We start from the raw sequence: 18,125 nt of genomic DNA, 5'->3' as shown, positions 1-18,125 counted from the left end.
GTTCTGGCCTCTCATCCCCTCCTTCATCTCTCAGCAGGTTCACTGCATCTGGCATCAATGTCCTCCATGAAGATGAGATTGATGTTCTGGCCTCTCATCCCCTCCTTCATCTCTCATCAGGTTCACTGCATCTGGCATCAATGTCCTCCATGAACTGTTGCCTGAAGCAGATCACACACAGTGGTACCAGGTTCAGCGCCTAAATGGATGTTGCATGAGACAAACAATAATATTACATTCAACATACACAATACCAACATACCGTCTCTAACCATCAGACCACTGAGTCAAACAATAATATTACATTCAACATACACAATACCAACATACCGTCACCAACCATCAGACCACTGAGTCAACCAATAATATTACATTCAACATACACAATACCAACATACCGTCTCCAACCATCAGACCACTGAGTCAACCAATAATATTACATTCAACATACACAATACCAACATACCGTCTCCAACCATCAGACCACTGAGTCAAACAATAATATTACATTCAACATACACAATACCAACATACCGTCTCCAACCATCAGACCACTGAGTCAACCAATAATATTACATTCAACATACACAATACCAACATACCGTCTCCAACCATCAGACCACTGAGTCAACCAGATGAAGTGGAGGGACAACTGCATCCTTTAAATATGAATTAGTGGCCAGGGTTCATATAATGAGTTCAAATAACTCTAGATTTTGTTCACATTCCCTTCCAGTTGTGCATAAGGTAACAATGGAAGGTATCCTTATAATGCAGCGCATATTACATTCAGGCATTACCCCTGTCGGTGATATGGGCTTACAAACGAATCGATTCACATCAGCTTGGTTTGCAAAGTACTTTCTGCCATGTTTTGGTGGCTTAGAACTTGATCCAGACGGCTGTTTCCAAACCAAAAAGTCCATCCACTGCTACCACCACTGTTCCATTGTCCTGTAAAGAGATGTCTAATATACCTGGATACAACTTTATAGTTGTTGGACTCCAGGAAGAGTAGCTGCTGCTACCACCACTGTTCCATTGTCCTGTAAAGAGATGTCTAATATACCTGGATACAACTTTATAGTTGTTGGACTCCAGGAAGAGTAGCTGCTGCTACCACCACTGTTCCATTGTCCTGTAAAGAGATGTCTAATTTACCTGGATACAACTTTATAGTTGTTGGACTCCAGGAAGAGGAGCTGCTGCTACCACCACTGTTCCATTGTCCTGTAAAGAGATGTCTAATATACCTGGATACAACTTTATAGTTGTTGGACTCCAGGAAGAGTAGCTGCTGCTACCACCACTGTTCCATTGTCCTGTAAAGAGATGTCTAATTTACCTGGATACAACTTTATAGTTGTTGGACTCCAGGAAGAGGAGCTGCTGCTACCACCACTGTTCCATTGTCCTGTAAAGAGATGTCTAATATACCTGGATACAACTTTATAGTTGTTGGACTCCAGGAAGAGGAGCTGCTGCTTTGTAACAGATGATGGGGATCCCAATAAATAAATAAAAATGAAAGACTAATGACAGGCAGAAATATGGCATCAGATAAATAAGAGACCGACATCTTCACTTTTCCTGACAAGCTCTGCTTCGTTAAGGAACAACCATGAATACACATTAGGAGGAAAGGTGGTTGTCTGGAAAGAGTGGGAGAGGTTTTGTTTTAGCCTCAACACTGATACATTTCACTTCTGCTTTTAGTGTCAACTTGACTTAGAGTGTGGCTGTGGAAGACTGGTCCCTTGATGATGTCTGCAAGTGGCTGAGGACCAATGATCTCCATGATTCCATCCCATCATTCCAAGGTTCACAATCTGTCTGCAGAATGCCAACTCTATTCAACTGTCCACTTTGCAACGAGCATCCTTTCTCTGTGTCCAGACTACTCACACATATTGTCCTCTATCACCAGCATGAACCACATGTTGTAATTACCTGTGGAGTTAATGGGTGTGGGAAAACAAATAGATGTTTCAGTGTCTATCAGTCACACATCTACCAAAACCACACAGAGCTTTTAAGAGACAACTTAGATGAGAATTGTCCTCATGATGAATCTGAGACTGGGACTGATCCCATTGAAGATGACATGAGTGATGTAGAGAGTCTGCCAGAGGCTGAATATGTTCAAGACACAGAGATCAACACTGAGCAGCTAATTGAAGGTCTCTAAAACAATATCTGTCTTTTTATTTAGTAAATCAGGAAAGAACACTGCATCCCAGCTACGGTACAGAATAACATTGTTGAGGACCTCAGAACCATTGTTGATGCATTTATGACCCACTACAGTGATCCCCTCAGGTTTCATCTGACAAATAAATATGGTTGAACAGGATGATCTCAGGGACTTGCTGAACAACTCTGCAGTATTTGAGGAATGCATTAGATGGATAAGCTCTGAGTGGATGCTGGAGCATTACTGTGTGAAAGAACTGGACATGGTCAGGACAACTGAAGTACCACTGAGCAACAAAGAAGGTTATAAAACAAGGTCATTTCAATACAGCTACATTGTCCCCAGGCGATATGAATATAAAGACATGAGACAAAACAATGGACCTGTTGAATGTAATAAGTTATAAGACCTCTATGATTCATTTCCTTCCTCAGTTCTACCAGCTAAAGTGAGATTTTTAGATTACAGAACATTTGAGGACACCTACTGTAATTTATCAGGCCATCTTTTCCCCTCCCTTTCTGCCCCCCCCCCCTTCCCTTCTAAGTTCAAGTTTGTTTATTTGTCATATACATGGAGGACACAGTGTGTTTATTTGTCATATACATGGAGGACACAGTGTGTTTATTTGTCATATACATGGAGGACACAGTGTGTTTATTTGTCATATACATGGAGGACACAGTGTGTTTATTTGTCATATACATGGAGGACACAGTGTGTTTATTTGTCATATACATGGAGGACACAGTGTGTTTATTTGTCATATACATGGAGGACACAGTGTGTTTATTTGTCATATACATGGAGGACACAGTGTGTTTATTTGCCATATAGATGGAGGACACAGTGTGTTTATTTGTCATATACATGGAGTACACAGTGTGTATATTTGTCATATAGATGGAGGACACAGTGTGTTTATTTGTCATATACATGGAGTACACAGTGTGTTTATTTGTCATATACATGGAGGACACAGTGTGTTTATTTGTCATATAGATGGAGGACACAGTGTGTTTATTTGTCATATACATGGAGGACACAGTGTGTTTATTTGTCATATACATGGAGAACACAGTGTGTTTATTTGTCATATACATGGAGTACACAGTGTGTTTATTTGCCATATAGATGGAGGACACAGTGTGTTTATTTGTCATATACACGGAGGACACAGTGTGTTTATTTGCCATATAGATGGAGGACACAGTGTGTTTATTTGCCATATAGATGGAGGACACAGTGTGTTTATTTGTCATATACATGGAGTACACAGTGTGTTTATTTGTCATATACATGGAGTACACAGTGTGTTTATTTGCCATATACATGGAGTACACAGTGTGTTTATTTGCCATATAGATGGAGGACACAGTGCAATGAAATGCTTCCTTGCAGGTTAACCTCTTGACAATGCAACAACAATAGAACAAGTCAGTAGCTAAGTTAATAAAAAGAGTACTACAATAGTAATAAACCCTTCATTCATCAGTATCCTGAACATAGCTGGCTGTTTCTGGGATAGAGGGTTGATATAAAAGTCAGTACTACAATAGTAATAAACCCTTCATTCATCAGTATCCTGAACATAGCTGGGTGTTTCTGGGATAGAGGGTTGATATTAAAGTCAGTACTACAATAGTAATAAACCCTTCATTCATCAGTATCCTGAACATAGCTGGGTGTTTCTGGGATAGAGGGTTGATATAAAAGTCTATTTATTCATCAATACAGTAAGATTCTGAGACACAATCACTTCCGATTGGTCAGCTGCAGGGAAACGCCCACGTCTCTGAGACACAATCACTTACTATTGGTCAGCTGCAGGGAACCGCCAACATCTCAGGAGATATGTATTTTAGGCAGTAAGTAAAACTGCCAGGGCCTTGGAGAATCTGGCCCAAAAAGACAGACCATCTGTGTATCTGTAATGTACTTATCCTCATACAGTTTATCTCCTGGATTAATCTTTGTGTTTTCTGGTTGTGTTGAGTGGGACAATGGAACATAGTGTTTAATATGATCCTATTGTCTATTGGCTTCAAGAAGATATTCACTTTATCCATTAAAACAATCTGAGCCCCCTTATCTGCTGGTTTAATCACTATATTTCTAGAGCTTGATTTGTTTAAACATTTATAAGGTTAAGCTGATAAAGAGGTCTGGTTCTGATAAAGAGGTCTGGTTCTGGTAGTGAAAAGGAAGCCACATCCCTACGTATAAGAGTCTGTATAGTTTCTGACTCCAACTGAGGCTCCCAATGTGAGGGGTTTGGAAGTAGTATCTGAGGAAAATCTGTTTCATATTCACAATGATCTGATAACTTCAATCTTCTATGATAGACGTGTAGATCCCTCCGGAGCTCCTCCCAGTCCATCTGTTTAGGAGTTGGTATGAAAGTCAGTCCACCTGTTTAGGAGTTGGTATGAAAGTCAGTCCATCTGTTTAGGAGTTGGTATGAAAGTCAGTCCACCTGTTTAGGAGTTGGTATGAAAGTCAGTCCTCTTTCTAGAACATCACTCTCGGCTTGGTTGAGCCCAATGGGACATTGCTGGTCAAGACCTGAAATGGGTTGTGAAGTAGTATGGACATATTGATGGAACAAGGTCACTAAACTGGTGGTTAGACAGGATAGATCCAAGAGCCTCTGCTGTCATCTAGAGGGAGTTTCTCTGTACTGCTTGACACATGGAGACTCAATGGAGGCCCAGTGCAAGTGATCAAAGTAGACTAGTGGTTAGACCGTTGGGTCAGTAACTGGTATGGTCAGATAGACTAGTGGTTAGAGTGATGGGTCAGTAACTGGTATGGTCAGATAGACTAGTGGTTAGAGTGATGGGTCAGTAACTGGTATGGTCAGATAGACTAGTGGTTAGAGTGGTGGGTCAGTAACTGGTATGGTCAGATAGACTAGTGGTTAGAGTGATGGGTCAGTAACTGGTATGGTCAGATAGACTAGTGGTTAGAGTGATGGGTCAGTAACTGGTATGGTCAGATAGACTAGTGGTTAGAGTGGTGGGTCAGTAACTGGTATGGTCAGATAGACTAGTGGTTAGAGTGATTTGTCAGTAACTGGTATGGTCAGATAGACTAGTGGTTAGAGTGGTGGGTCAGTAACTGGTATGGTCAGATAGACTAGTGGTTAGAGTGATTTGTCAGTAACTGGTATGGTCAGATAGACTAGTGGTTAGAGTGGTGGGTCAGTAACTGGTATGGTCAGATAGACTAGTGGTTAGAGTGGTGGGTCAGTAACTGGTATGGTCAGATAGACTAGTGGTTAGAGTGGTGGGTCAGTAACTGGTATGGTCAGATAGACTAGTGGTTAGAGTGGTGGGTCAGTAACTGGTATAGTCAGATAGACTAGTGGTTAGAGTGGTGGGTCAGTAACTGGTATAGTCAGATAGACTAGTGGTTAGAGTGGTGGGTCAGTAACTGAAATGTTGCTGGTTTGAATACCTGAGCCGTCAAGGTAAAAATCTGTCGGTGCCCTTAAGCAAGGCACTTACACCTAATTTGCTCCAGAGGCGCCGTACTACTATGGCTGACCCTGTAAAACAACACATTTCTCTGCATCTATCTGGTGTCTGTGACAATCAAACATTTTAAAATCTAACCAACATAAAGAATATGACAGCATTTACTTTTTTTATTACAACAGTTAATTTAATAATGCTGTTTATAAATCTTGTTGACATTCATCCAGGGACACCTTGACTTGCATTACATTCTCACTGCAGAAAAATATTCTCATTAAATCACATGACTTCTAGTTAGAGAGAAGGATTCCTGTTAACACGGCCTGCTACAAGCAGGAAACAAGTTATGGACAAACCAGAAATGTAACATATATGTTTGATAGGAGCCCTGGATGATGAATGTGTGAACTATCTTGTCATCTTTTTGGGTAACCACACTGGAACATTCTAGTCTTTAAGGACATGAACTGTCAGAACAGGTTTCAGCAAAGTATGGAGTCATTGTTTTCAGGAAGGTGCAACCATGGTGATAGGAGAGACAGGAGGCAGACTAAGAGCAAGGGTAGCCACCTGAACTACTGCCCTACAAAGACAAACAACATCTACACAAACAGCCACCTGAACTACTGTCCTACAAAGACAAACAACATCTACACAAACAGCCACCTGAACTACTGTCCTACAAAGACAAACAACATCTACACAAACAGCCACCTGAACTACTGTCCTACAAAGACAAAGAGCGTCTACACAAACAGCCACCTGAACTACTGTCCTACAAAGACAAACAACATCTACACAAACAGCCACCTGAACTACTGTCCTACAAAGACAAAGAGCGTCTACACAAACAGCCACCTGAACTACTGTCCTACAAAGACAAACAGCAGTCTACACAAACAGCCACCTGAACTACTGTCCTACAAAGACAAACAGCATCTACACAAACAGCCACCTGAACTACTGTCCTACAGAGACAAACAGCATCTACACAAACAGCCACCTGAACGACTGTCCTACAAAGACAAACAGCATCTACACAAACAGCCACCTGAACTACTGTCCTACAAAGACAAACAGCATCTACACAAACAGCCACCTGAACTACTGTCCTACAAAGACAAACAGCATCTACACAAACAGCAACCTGAACTACTGTCCTACAGAGACAAACAGCATCTACACAAACAGCAACCTGAACTACTGTCCTACAGAGACAACCAGCATCTACACAAACAGTGAATCTGAACTACTGTCCTACAAAGACAAACAGCATCTACACAAACAGCCACCTGAACTACTGCCCTACAAAGACAAACAGCATCTACACAAACAGCCACCTGAACTACTGTCCTACAAAGACAAAGAGCATCTACACAAACAGCCACCTGAACTACTGCCCTAGAAAGACAAACAGCATCTACACAAACAGTGAATCTGAGAAAAATGGCTTTACAGTTTGTTTTCTAGTCCATGCATATCAACCATGACCACTGATCTGACCTATGACCCCTAAAATACTGATTCTGCACTCTACCTTGGTATGACCTTAAACAGCTGTATGGGTAATGAAACTGCAAAGAGCAGCATCTAGAAATCTAAATGTGTTGATCCAACATTCTGTTGTTTTTCTGTTTGATGGAAACAGTTTGAGAGTTCTAACTACATTCCAACTATTTTTAATTGTGTTTTGTAGTTGTTTTCATGTTTTGAATGATGTATTGTAATTGTAGTAGGCCTAGCCCTCACCAACAGAGACAGCAACAGATGACACAGAGCAAGGGATGGAGAGAGGCAGAGGATGGGAGTGTACAGTAGACTGGGATTCTAATTACTGCACTGCGCACGTGTGTGTGTGTGTGTGTGTGTGTGTGTGTGTGTGTGTGTGTGTGTGTGTGTGTGTGTGTGTGTGTGTGTGTGTGTGTGTGTGTGTGTGTGTGTGTGTGTGTGTGTGTGTGTGTGAGTGTGAGTGAGAGGGTGTTTTGGTACTGTAGGAAATTTTAAAACCGTGGCTCATTGGACAGGTCAGAGTCTCAATACAATTGGAAACTTACCATCAACAAAACACCAAATGATGGAATTTCTTATGGAAGAATGGTGTCTAATCCCTCCAATAGAGTTCCAGACAGTTGTAGAATGTCTGCCAAGGCACATTGTAAGAGCTATAAAGAGAGAGGGAGAGAGAGAGAACAGGCAGAACCTGATATGTAAATGAGCAGAGCAAACGAAAGTAACTTTCAGCGACCTAATGATCATTCCAGACTCTGTTTCTATTGAGAGATAAAAGGTAAGACGATGATTGTGTATTCATATAGTTGATGATATTGTTATGTGTATTCATATAGTTGATGATATTGTTATGTGTATTCATATAGTTGATGATATTGTTATGTGTATTCATATAGTTGATGATATTGTTATGTGTATTCATATAGTTGATGATATTGTTATGTGTATTAATATAGTTGATGATATTGTTATGTGTATTCATATAGTTGATGATATTGTAATGTGTATTAATATAGTTGATGATATTGTAATGTGTATTCATATAGTTGATGATATTGTTATGTGTATTAATATAGTTGATGATATTGTAATGTGTATTCATATAGTTGATGATATTGTTATGTGTATTCATATAGTTGATGATATTGTCATGTGTATTCATATAGTTGATGATATTGTTATGTGTATTCATATAGTTGATGATATTGTTATGTGTATTCATATAGTTGATGATATTGTTATGTGTATTCATATAGTTGATGATATTGTTATGTGTATTCATATAGTTGATGATATTGTTATGTGTATTAATATAGTTGATGATATTGTTATGTGTATTCATATAGTTGATGATATTGTTATGTGTATTCATATAGTTGATGATATTGTTATGTGTATTAATATAGGTGATGATATTGTTATGTGTATTCATATAGTTGATGATATTGTTATGTGTATTCATATAGTTGATGATATTGTTATGTGTATTCATATAGTTGATGATATTGTTATGTGTATTCATATAGTTGATGATATTTTTGGTGGACAGTGTTATAATAGTCCTACTCTCCTTAAAATGTTTTTGATATAAATTAGATATGTGGGGTGAATTCGTTCTGTGCCCATCTGTGTGCCCCAGGGTGATCACTCCTACACTATCTAGAATCTAAAAGGGTTCTTTGGCTGTCCCCATAGGAGAACCCTTGGTAGAACCCTTTTTGTTACTAGGTAGAACCCTTTTGGGTTCCATGAAGAACCCTTTCCACAGAGGGTTCTACATGGAAGCCAGAAGGGTTCTACCTGGAACCCAAAATAATCTCCTATGGGGACAGTCGGAGGACCCGTTTGGAACCCTTTATTCTAAGTGTATAATGTATCATAGGTCTATAGACTTGTCTTCTCTAAACAGGTTTAAAACACAACAAGCAACAAACAAACATTTTCTCTTTCTAATCTAATGTTAATGCTTTTCACTCAAGAAGGTATGTTGTGTGAAAGAGAGACAAATAAATATTGTGGAAAGCCTAACAACAAATTACACTTCCTCAAAACAGGTTGTGTGTATTCATTAGTGCCGACTGTAGCAAAACGTTTGGCAACAGAAACCGTTTAGTCCATATTGTACAGTGTTTGGAGTAAACTACTAACATTCTAAAACTGTTGGCTGTGGAGTAAACTAATGAATACAACCCAGGTTGTAGCCTACAACTCGGCTGTTGATACCTGATGCTGAAACCTGAACGTAGCCTGAGGGGTATACTATGATGCAAGCTAGATATACTGGTTTTCTAAAGCTAGCCAGCTTCAGTTAGCTTCACATTCCAGCTCAGACCTCATCCATCAGAATATACAGAGCGCTAGTCATCAGGAAGCTGCTCTCAGCAGAACAGAAAATATCTCAATGACTTGACATGTTCTGGTTGTGAATTCAGGCTACAAGGTGAGAATCCTGACTCCAGTACTGGGTTAACCCTATTGATACTGATACTGGGTTAACCCTATTTATACTGATACTGGGTTAACCCTGTTTATACTGATACTGGGTTAACCCTGTTTATACTGATACTGGGTTAACCCTATTTATACTGATACTGGGTTAACCCTATTTATACTGATACTGTGTTATCCCTGTTTGTACTGATACTGGGTTAACCCTGTTTATACTTATACTGGGTTAACCCTGTTTATACTGATACTGGGTTAACCCTATTGATACTGATACTGGGTTAACCCTGTTTATACTTATACTGGGTTAACCCTATTTATACTGATACTGGGTTAACCCTATTTATACTGATACTGGGTTAACCCTGTTTATACTGATACTGGGTTAACCCTGTTTATACTTATACTGGGTTAACCCTGTTTATACTGATACTGGGTTAACCCTATTTATACTGATACTGGGTTAACCCTATTTATACTGATACTGGGTTAACCCTATTGATACTGATACTGGGTTAACCCTGTTTATACTTATACTGGGTTAACCCTATTTATACTGATACTGGGTTAACACTATTGATACTGATACTGTGTTATCCCTGTTTGTACTGATATTGGGTTAACCCTATTGCTGCGATTCATAGGGTGTTTGCCTTTTATGCCAGCGACCTTGGTTCACTGCCCTGCCCTGCTGTTTGCTACAATGTTAATACCATAGGCTGCCCAACATCCATTGAACAAAGAGACACCACAATATGAGTGAAAGTATTTTAGGAAAATATCAGTGAGTGTTGATTTAGAGTTGTCTTCTGGGTTCATCCTTGTAGCTGTCTTTATCAACAGGGTGAAATGTAACAAATGACATCAGAGTTGGGAGATAACCAGTCTCTGTTTAAATCACCATGACAACCATTTCATTATTTCTCCAGAGCAGCAAGGGAATCTAGAGACTCAACCTTTGTAGAATCACAATCACCTTTATTCACCAAGTACATTTGCACATACAGATGTAGGATCTTAATTTGAGCCAGTTTACTACAGCAGGAAAATACATTTTTGTTGTGGTTTTCGTAAGGAAAATTCAAGTCTGAAATTTCTATTTGCAAATTACAAACTTCAGAAGCCTTTTAAAACCTCTAATACACTACAAGTTGATATGGTGCTGCTAGTGATAGACAACATTTAGAGACAGAATACAGATAGAAGAGTTTACACTAAGTTTCCCTACAACATTATACACAACTAGGTAGAGTGAGCATAGAGCTATAAGAAAATGAACAGTGGATATACAAATATACAGTACAGTGGTTACACAGTTGATAAACAGTGGATGTCCACATTTACAGTATCAGTATAAATATATCTAAGAGAGATGAACAGAGAGCTAATGCAGTGTAGTTCAGTTATTTAGTGTACAGTTCAAAGATGGCTTGATTTGGTGTGCAGCATAGAGTGTATAGTCCTTTAGTCTCTATGGCCAGGTGGCCAGTTGGTGAGGGCCACAGCATAGTCCTTTAGTCTCTATGGGCCAGGTGGCCAGATGGTGAGGGCCACAGCATGGGGAAAGAAACTGTTCAGATGGGGTCTATAACATCCAATCACATAGGTTTACAGCAGCTGACAGTTGCAACTTCATCGCGACTAACTCAAACTACCTTATTCAGATAAATACATCATCTCTGTAGATATAGGATCTTAATTTGATCACCCTGTTGCAGGAAAACTAAAACGTGTAGTGTGTTGGAGTATATTTATGCTTTATATATTTATGCTTTATAAAAGGTTTCTGAAGATGATAAATTCCACTTTTCCATTTTAAAATTGTTAATTAATTATAATCCACATAATTAAAATGCCCTGTTGCTGCAGGATTATTTTCCTGGTCTAGCAAACTGGGTCAAATTAAGATCCAACATCTGTAGCAATATACCTCTAATGTATATGGCTCTATCAGGATATATATACCTCTCTCTAATGTATATGGTTATATCAGGATATATATACCTCTCTCTAATGTATATGGTTATATCAGGATATATATACCTCTCTCTAATGTATATGGTTATATCAGGATATATATACCTCTCTCTAATGTATATGGTTATATCAGGATATATATACCTCTCTCTAATGTATATGGTTATATCAGGATATATATACCTCTCTCTAATGTATATGGTTATATCAGGATATATATACCTCTCTCTAATGTATATGGTTATATCAGGATATATATACCTCTCTCTAATGTATATGGTTATATCAGGATATATATACCTCTAATGTATATGACTATATCAGGATATATATACCTCTCTCTAATGTATATGACTATATCAGGATATATATACCTCTCTCTAATGTATGTGGCTATATCAGGATATATATACCTCTCTCTAATGTATATGGTTATATCAGGATATATATACCTCTCTCTAATGTAAATGGTTATATCAGGATATATATACCTCTAATGTATATGACTATATCAGGTTATATATACCTCTCTCTAATGTATATTGCTCTATCAGGATATATATACCTCTCTCTAATGTATATGGCTATATCAGGATATATATATACCTCTCTCTAATGTATATGGTTATATCAGGATATATATACCTCTCTCTAATGTAAATGGTTATATCAGGATATATATACCTCTAATGTATATGACTATATCAGGTTATATATACCTCTCTCTAATGTATATTGCTCTATCAGGATATATATACCTCTCTCTAATGTATATTGCTCTATCAGGATATATATACCTCTCTCTAATGTATATGACTATATCAGGATTGGCTTTTGACCATTTAACATCTTTTATTTACTGTTGTTTAGGCTGGTTGAATGAGTTGTCTATGAAAGCTACAGGCGGCTGCACCAGTGACTGTAAGTTCTGTGATTTCCTCATATGAAATTAAAAATATGTTTGTAGCCTACGCAGTTACAAAATGGCTGTTGAAACTGTGGCAAATATTTCTCATTGACAATAAATAAATGTGTTGGTATGTAGGAAAGACGGGCAGACTCTCGTACTGTAGGTCTAGGCTAGATACAAACTATTATAAGGTTAGGTCGATGTCAGACATTCAATAGTCAGAGTAGGTTTGAGTTATGATCACTTATCATGCTGACAAACCTGATGTTCTCTGTGAACTGATCTGAACAGGTTTAGACTGGTCATCTCTGATATGTAGATTATATACAGTACATTCTCTGTCCTGCTACTGGTAGGACTATAACATTATGTGAACTGATCTGAACAGGTTTAGACTGGTCATCTATGATATGTAGGTTATATACAGTACATTCTCTGTCCTGCTACTGGTAGGACTATAACATTATGTTGATCTGAACAGGTTTAGACGGGTCATCTATGATATGTAGGTTATATACAGTACATTCTCTGTCCTGCTACTGGTAGGACTATAACATTATGTTGATCTGAACAGGTTTAGACTGGTCATCTATGATATATTTCACTAGGCAAGTCAGTTAAGAACAAATTCTTATTCACAAAGACTGCCTAGCCAAACCTGGATTTTACTGTTCCAATTGTGAGCTGCCCTATGGGACTCCCAACCACAGTCAGATGTGATGCTGCCTGGATTCAACCAGTGTAGATGTTATATAATATAAAGTAGACTAGGTTATAATGTATAGTAGTGGGTTGTTAGTGATATGTAGATGTTATATTATGTAAAGTAGGCTAGGTTATAATGTATAGTAGTGGGTTGTTAGTGATATGTAGATGTTATATTATGTAAAGTAGACTAGGTTATAATGTATAGTAGTGGGTTGTTAGTGATATGTAGATGTTATATTATGTAAAGTAGGCTAGGTTATAATGTATAGTAGTGATATGTAGATGTTATATTATGTAAAGTAGACTAGGTTATAATGTATAGTAGTGGGTTGTTAGTGATATGTAGATGTTATATTATGTAAAGTAGGCTAGGTTATAATGTATAGTAGTGATATGTAGATGTTATATTATGTAAAGTAGACTAGGTTATAATGTATAGTAGTGGGTTGTTAGTGATATGTAGATGTTATATTATGTAAAGTAGGCTAGGTTATAATGTATAGTAGTGATATGTAGATGTTATATTATGTAAAGTAGACTAGGTTATAATGTATAGTAGTGGGTTGTTAGTGACATGTAGATGCTATATAATATAAAGTAGACTAGGTTATAATGTATAGTAGTGGGTTGTTAGTGATATGTAGATGTTATATTATGTAAAGTAGACTAGGTTATAATGTATAGTAGTGGGTTGTTAGTGATATGTAGATGTTATATTATGTAAAGTAGGCTAGGTTATAATGTATAGTAGTGGGTTGTTAGTGATATGTAGATGTTATATTATGTAAAGTAGACTAGGTTATAATGTATATTAACAGCTTGTTAGTGATATGTAGATGTTATATTATGTAAAGTAGACTAGGTTATAATGTATAGTGATCTAAATGTGTAGAGGTCTAAACCTCGACTCTGGCTCCCGAGTGGCACTAAGTGCAAGAGATGTCACTGTAGGTTATAATGTATAGTAGTGGGTTGTTATATCACTAACTACCCACTACTATACATTATAACCTAGTCTACTTTACATAATATATATATATATAATATATACATACATGTTCATGTGATGCATTAAATCACCTGACTGTTTAGATATGTCAATTAATAAATGTTTTAGAGGAGATAATGAATAAATGACAACAATTGACATTAAAGAATTACTGTGTTAACCACAAGCAACATGTTGGATCTCTGTTTAGAGGTCAGTGCTCTAAAATGAGTCTCTCTGGGGAGAGAGAGGAGAGAGAGGAGGGGGGCCCTGCCTCTAAAACCCATCTCTCTGGGGAGAGAGAGGAGGGGGGCCCTGCCTCTAAAATGAGACTCTCTGGGGAACATGACACCAAAGCTAAGAGGTGAGATGACAATTTTTGAAATAATTATTAAGAGTTTATTTCCAAAATGCATCACAATTGTTTTTTCATCAGAAATGGTTGCTTATTGGTACCTTCAATAATACTGTTCTCAGATTTTCAATTAATAGATTTTTGATGGGTATATCTTTTTAAAATTATTATTACTATTATTACTGCATGTCCTCTTTTTCAAGATGTGGCCGATTTAAACAGCCAGAATACGACATCTTGTTTCTAAATGGCTGCTGGAAATTTTCATGCATCGAAATCTTAATTCGAAGGCATCGAATTTAGCGAATGCTGCGCAGATACACTGAGTTGCAAACCAAATGGACAGGTCTAGCTCATTGATTTGTAGATCTGATGCAGTTGCTACCTCAGTTAATGAGCCTAGCAGGTGTCGTGAATGAGTTATGTAGAACCCACAGAAGGCCACAGGGAGGAGCAAGAGAGATAAAAACCCATACAGTTTTTTTACCTAAAAAACCCTCATCCTAATGTGTTTTGAAACTGGGTGACCTAGTTATGTTAAAGTCCAGCATTTGGCGTTGGATAGGTGGGGCAGGTTTGAGACACTGATCTAAGGAATTAACAAGAAAAAAACACTTCATTTCTCAGCTGCATCACCAATGTCTGTATGTCAATTAATACCTTTTAATTGCTAAATATTTCCAATAGACGGCAGCATAAGACCACGAAGCATCAGTTATAGGCTACAAGCAGCAATATGATTGACATAAAATAGCATGCAACCACAGACTATATGTCCCATGATTTTCTAAAATGGTCACTCATTACTTTAGTTAGCTATATATCTCGTATTAGGCCTGTGTTGCTTTTTGGAGAGCAACATAATAGTGACTATAGCAGGTGTTGAACTCCGGGTGAATTATCACTAGTCAGAACCTCAACCTCAGTATACATGCATTATAAAAAACCATCTTAATATCTGATATTGGGAGTAAACAACCTCAGAATATTAAAGACAAGAGTGCATCTTCAAGCTGTGTAATAAATAAATTAAATGAATTACATTACGCTCTCTCATTCTCTCTCTCTGTGTGTGTGTGTGTGTGTGTGTGTGTGTGTGTGTGTGTGTGTGTGTGTGTGTGTGTGTGTGTGTGTGTGTGTGGGAGTGTGTGTGAGTGTGTGTGTGTGTGTGTGTGTGTGTGTGAGTGTGTGTGTGTGTGTGTGTGCCCTGTGGGAGTGTTGGCGCGTGTTATACACCTCCCTCTCTGCCAAGAAAACAATATACCCTAACTAACCCTCCCGGTTAGTAAATTTACCTCAAGCCCTTGGCTTTCACACAGGTAATAATAAACATGAATCATCATTATATTACTAAACAGTAATCTGTTAAATGCTTTTTCAGTCCTTCCTCTTGTGTTAGCAGTGTGGAAAGGAACAGAAAGAAGCCACACAGGAGTTTTCCTGTGAGGGGAGTGGTGGTGTATCCAGGGAGAACTAAACTAATATTCTGAAATGTCATTTGTGGTCTTATGCTGCCATCTATTGGAATTATATAGCAACTGCAGTAGTACTGAATAATGTGTAATTCCTTACTAAAATAGTAATTTCTCAGAATTGCAAAATATAACATTTTGTAGTTCATTTTACCACTTACAATTATAAAATAACCATTTATAGCTTAACAAACAATGAAACTGATTTAAACCAAAAACACCATACATTTAGTTAATTATATATCAAAATATATTTATTTAGATGGGTGACATTATCTGCCAAAGTAACAGCCCTGTAGACAAAGAACAGCTCTCCAGTAGGTGTACCAAAACATTGAAAAGACATTTTCTCAAAAGTGAGGTTACAAGTTTATCAATGTTCAAAGGAGAATAACTTTCCCATTGTTCCTCAACTGTAGTGTCTGATATACCATTTTCTGATATACCATGTTCTAGCCCTGAGTCTCTACTTTTATCCAATGTAAAAATCACAATTTCAAATTGTGCTACATAAGACTGAACCGAACCGGTCGGTCACATTTGACTGTATAAAACCTAGTAGTACTACTGATTTCTCTGAGAGTGAGGCAGATATATAGCATTTAGCCAAAAAAAATGATGATTTGTCTCTCTGAAATGAAAACATAAATTGAAAGATTTTATGCAAATAAATACATGTCTGTCATTGAACAATTGCATTTCATGATTAGATAGTGAAAAAACACACCAATCTCTTTCATAATTTCTTTAAACAATAAAAGCAAATTCTCGAACATTTCTGAAAATGCATATATAGCATTTTGGAATGAAACACAGTTACAGTATGTTTCCCCATCTGAGCTCAGAGTAGATGAGAGATGTAATGTTTGTCTGTTGTGTTGAAGACCAATCAAGCAGGAGAGACCAGCCTCCCCTGTACCCAGCTGTGTGTCCATGAAGAGTGATAAGTCTATGGGTCTACCTATACTGTTTAGAGAGGGAGACTTTTCTACTGAACAAAGGTAAGAAGAACTCATGGGTCATGGTCAGTGAGTTAAACAACACTGTCTCTAGTCATTTCTCCTCTCCCATTTTACCATTTCTTTTTGTTGTTTTCATAATCCATAGGCTAATCCTTTTATCCATTTTAATAGTCCTAAAACAATATTAAACAAACACAACATTCCCTCCCTGTGTGTGTGTGTGTGTGTGTGTGTGTGTGTGTGTGTGTGTGTATGTGTGTGTGTGTGTGTGTGTGTGTGTGTGTGTGTGTGTGTGTGTGTGTGTGTGTGTGTGTGCGCACTCCCTGGATGAGGAGATGTAATCTCATGTTTTGTCCACAGAAACCAACAGGAGAGATCAGAGTCAGAGATTCTCAGTGGTCAGTCTTCCCAGAGTCATCAAACAGACCTGGCCTCCATATTCAGTGTATGTGGTCCTGTTATGTGCATTTTTTTTTGTTTACCTCAAGTAAAGTTGATCTGTCAATCATTCATTAATGTGTTAATGAGAAAGCATTTCTGCTCTTACTTAACTTATTTACTTGATTTATTTCAGTTGCTTGAAGAGAATATTGTTACATTTGTGAAGAACGAGCTGAAGATGTTCAAGAGGATTCTTAGTCCAGAACTCCCAGAAGGCTTTGAGAGTCAGAAGCAGGATAAGGAAGTGGTGGACGCTGAAGATGAGAAGCAGGAGAGCAATGCCAGAGAGGGGGCTCTGAAGATCACACTGCACGTCCTGAGGAAAATGAACCAGAAGGAGCTTGCTGACACACTGGAGAAATGTAAGAGCTGTCTGCCTCATGTTGAATGCTGTTTTATAACATTTAAAAGCTGTAGCTAAAGTACAGCTAAAGTAGCTGTGTAACTCAATTATATTGTAGCAGCCTTAACACAACACCTAGTGACCTCATCAAGTAGCAGCAGGGATGTTGTGGTGGCTAATTTCTGCATTACCAAATGAGGAGAGTTACAAACACACCAGTCCGAGTTAACTACATCTTTAATAATTAAGATACTTTTGCAAAAGTATCTTTGACCTTCAATAATGCACTCTCTCGAATGAACTATTGAACAAGGAAGGTAGGTTTTTACACCACAGTACAAA

General features: G+C 37.9%; 2 long non-coding RNA genes across 2 annotated transcripts; both read left to right on the top strand.

The window, feature by feature from the left end:
• Positions 1 to 7,873: 7,873 nt before the first annotated feature.
• LOC115208459 (uncharacterized) lies at positions 7,874 to 14,450 on the top strand. The gene is made up of 3 exons (XR_003881180.1): positions 7,874 to 7,960; positions 12,475 to 12,525; positions 14,422 to 14,450. It is a non-coding gene; the product is annotated as an uncharacterized LOC115208459 (long non-coding RNA).
• An 82-nt stretch (positions 14,451 to 14,532) lies between these two features.
• Positions 14,533 to 17,413, top strand: LOC115208443 (uncharacterized). Its single transcript, XR_003881175.1, has 3 exons — positions 14,533 to 14,574; positions 16,922 to 17,038; positions 17,360 to 17,413. It is a non-coding gene; the product is annotated as an uncharacterized LOC115208443 (long non-coding RNA).
• Positions 17,414 to 18,125: the final 712 nt, after the last annotated feature.

Source organism: Salmo trutta, chromosome 1 (genome assembly GCF_901001165.1).
Source record: "Salmo trutta chromosome 1, fSalTru1.1, whole genome shotgun sequence".
NCBI classification, from domain to species: domain Eukaryota; kingdom Metazoa; phylum Chordata; class Actinopteri; order Salmoniformes; family Salmonidae; genus Salmo; species Salmo trutta.
The sequence above is the reverse complement of the archived record's forward strand: the minus strand, read 5'-3'. Positions and strand labels throughout refer to the sequence as shown.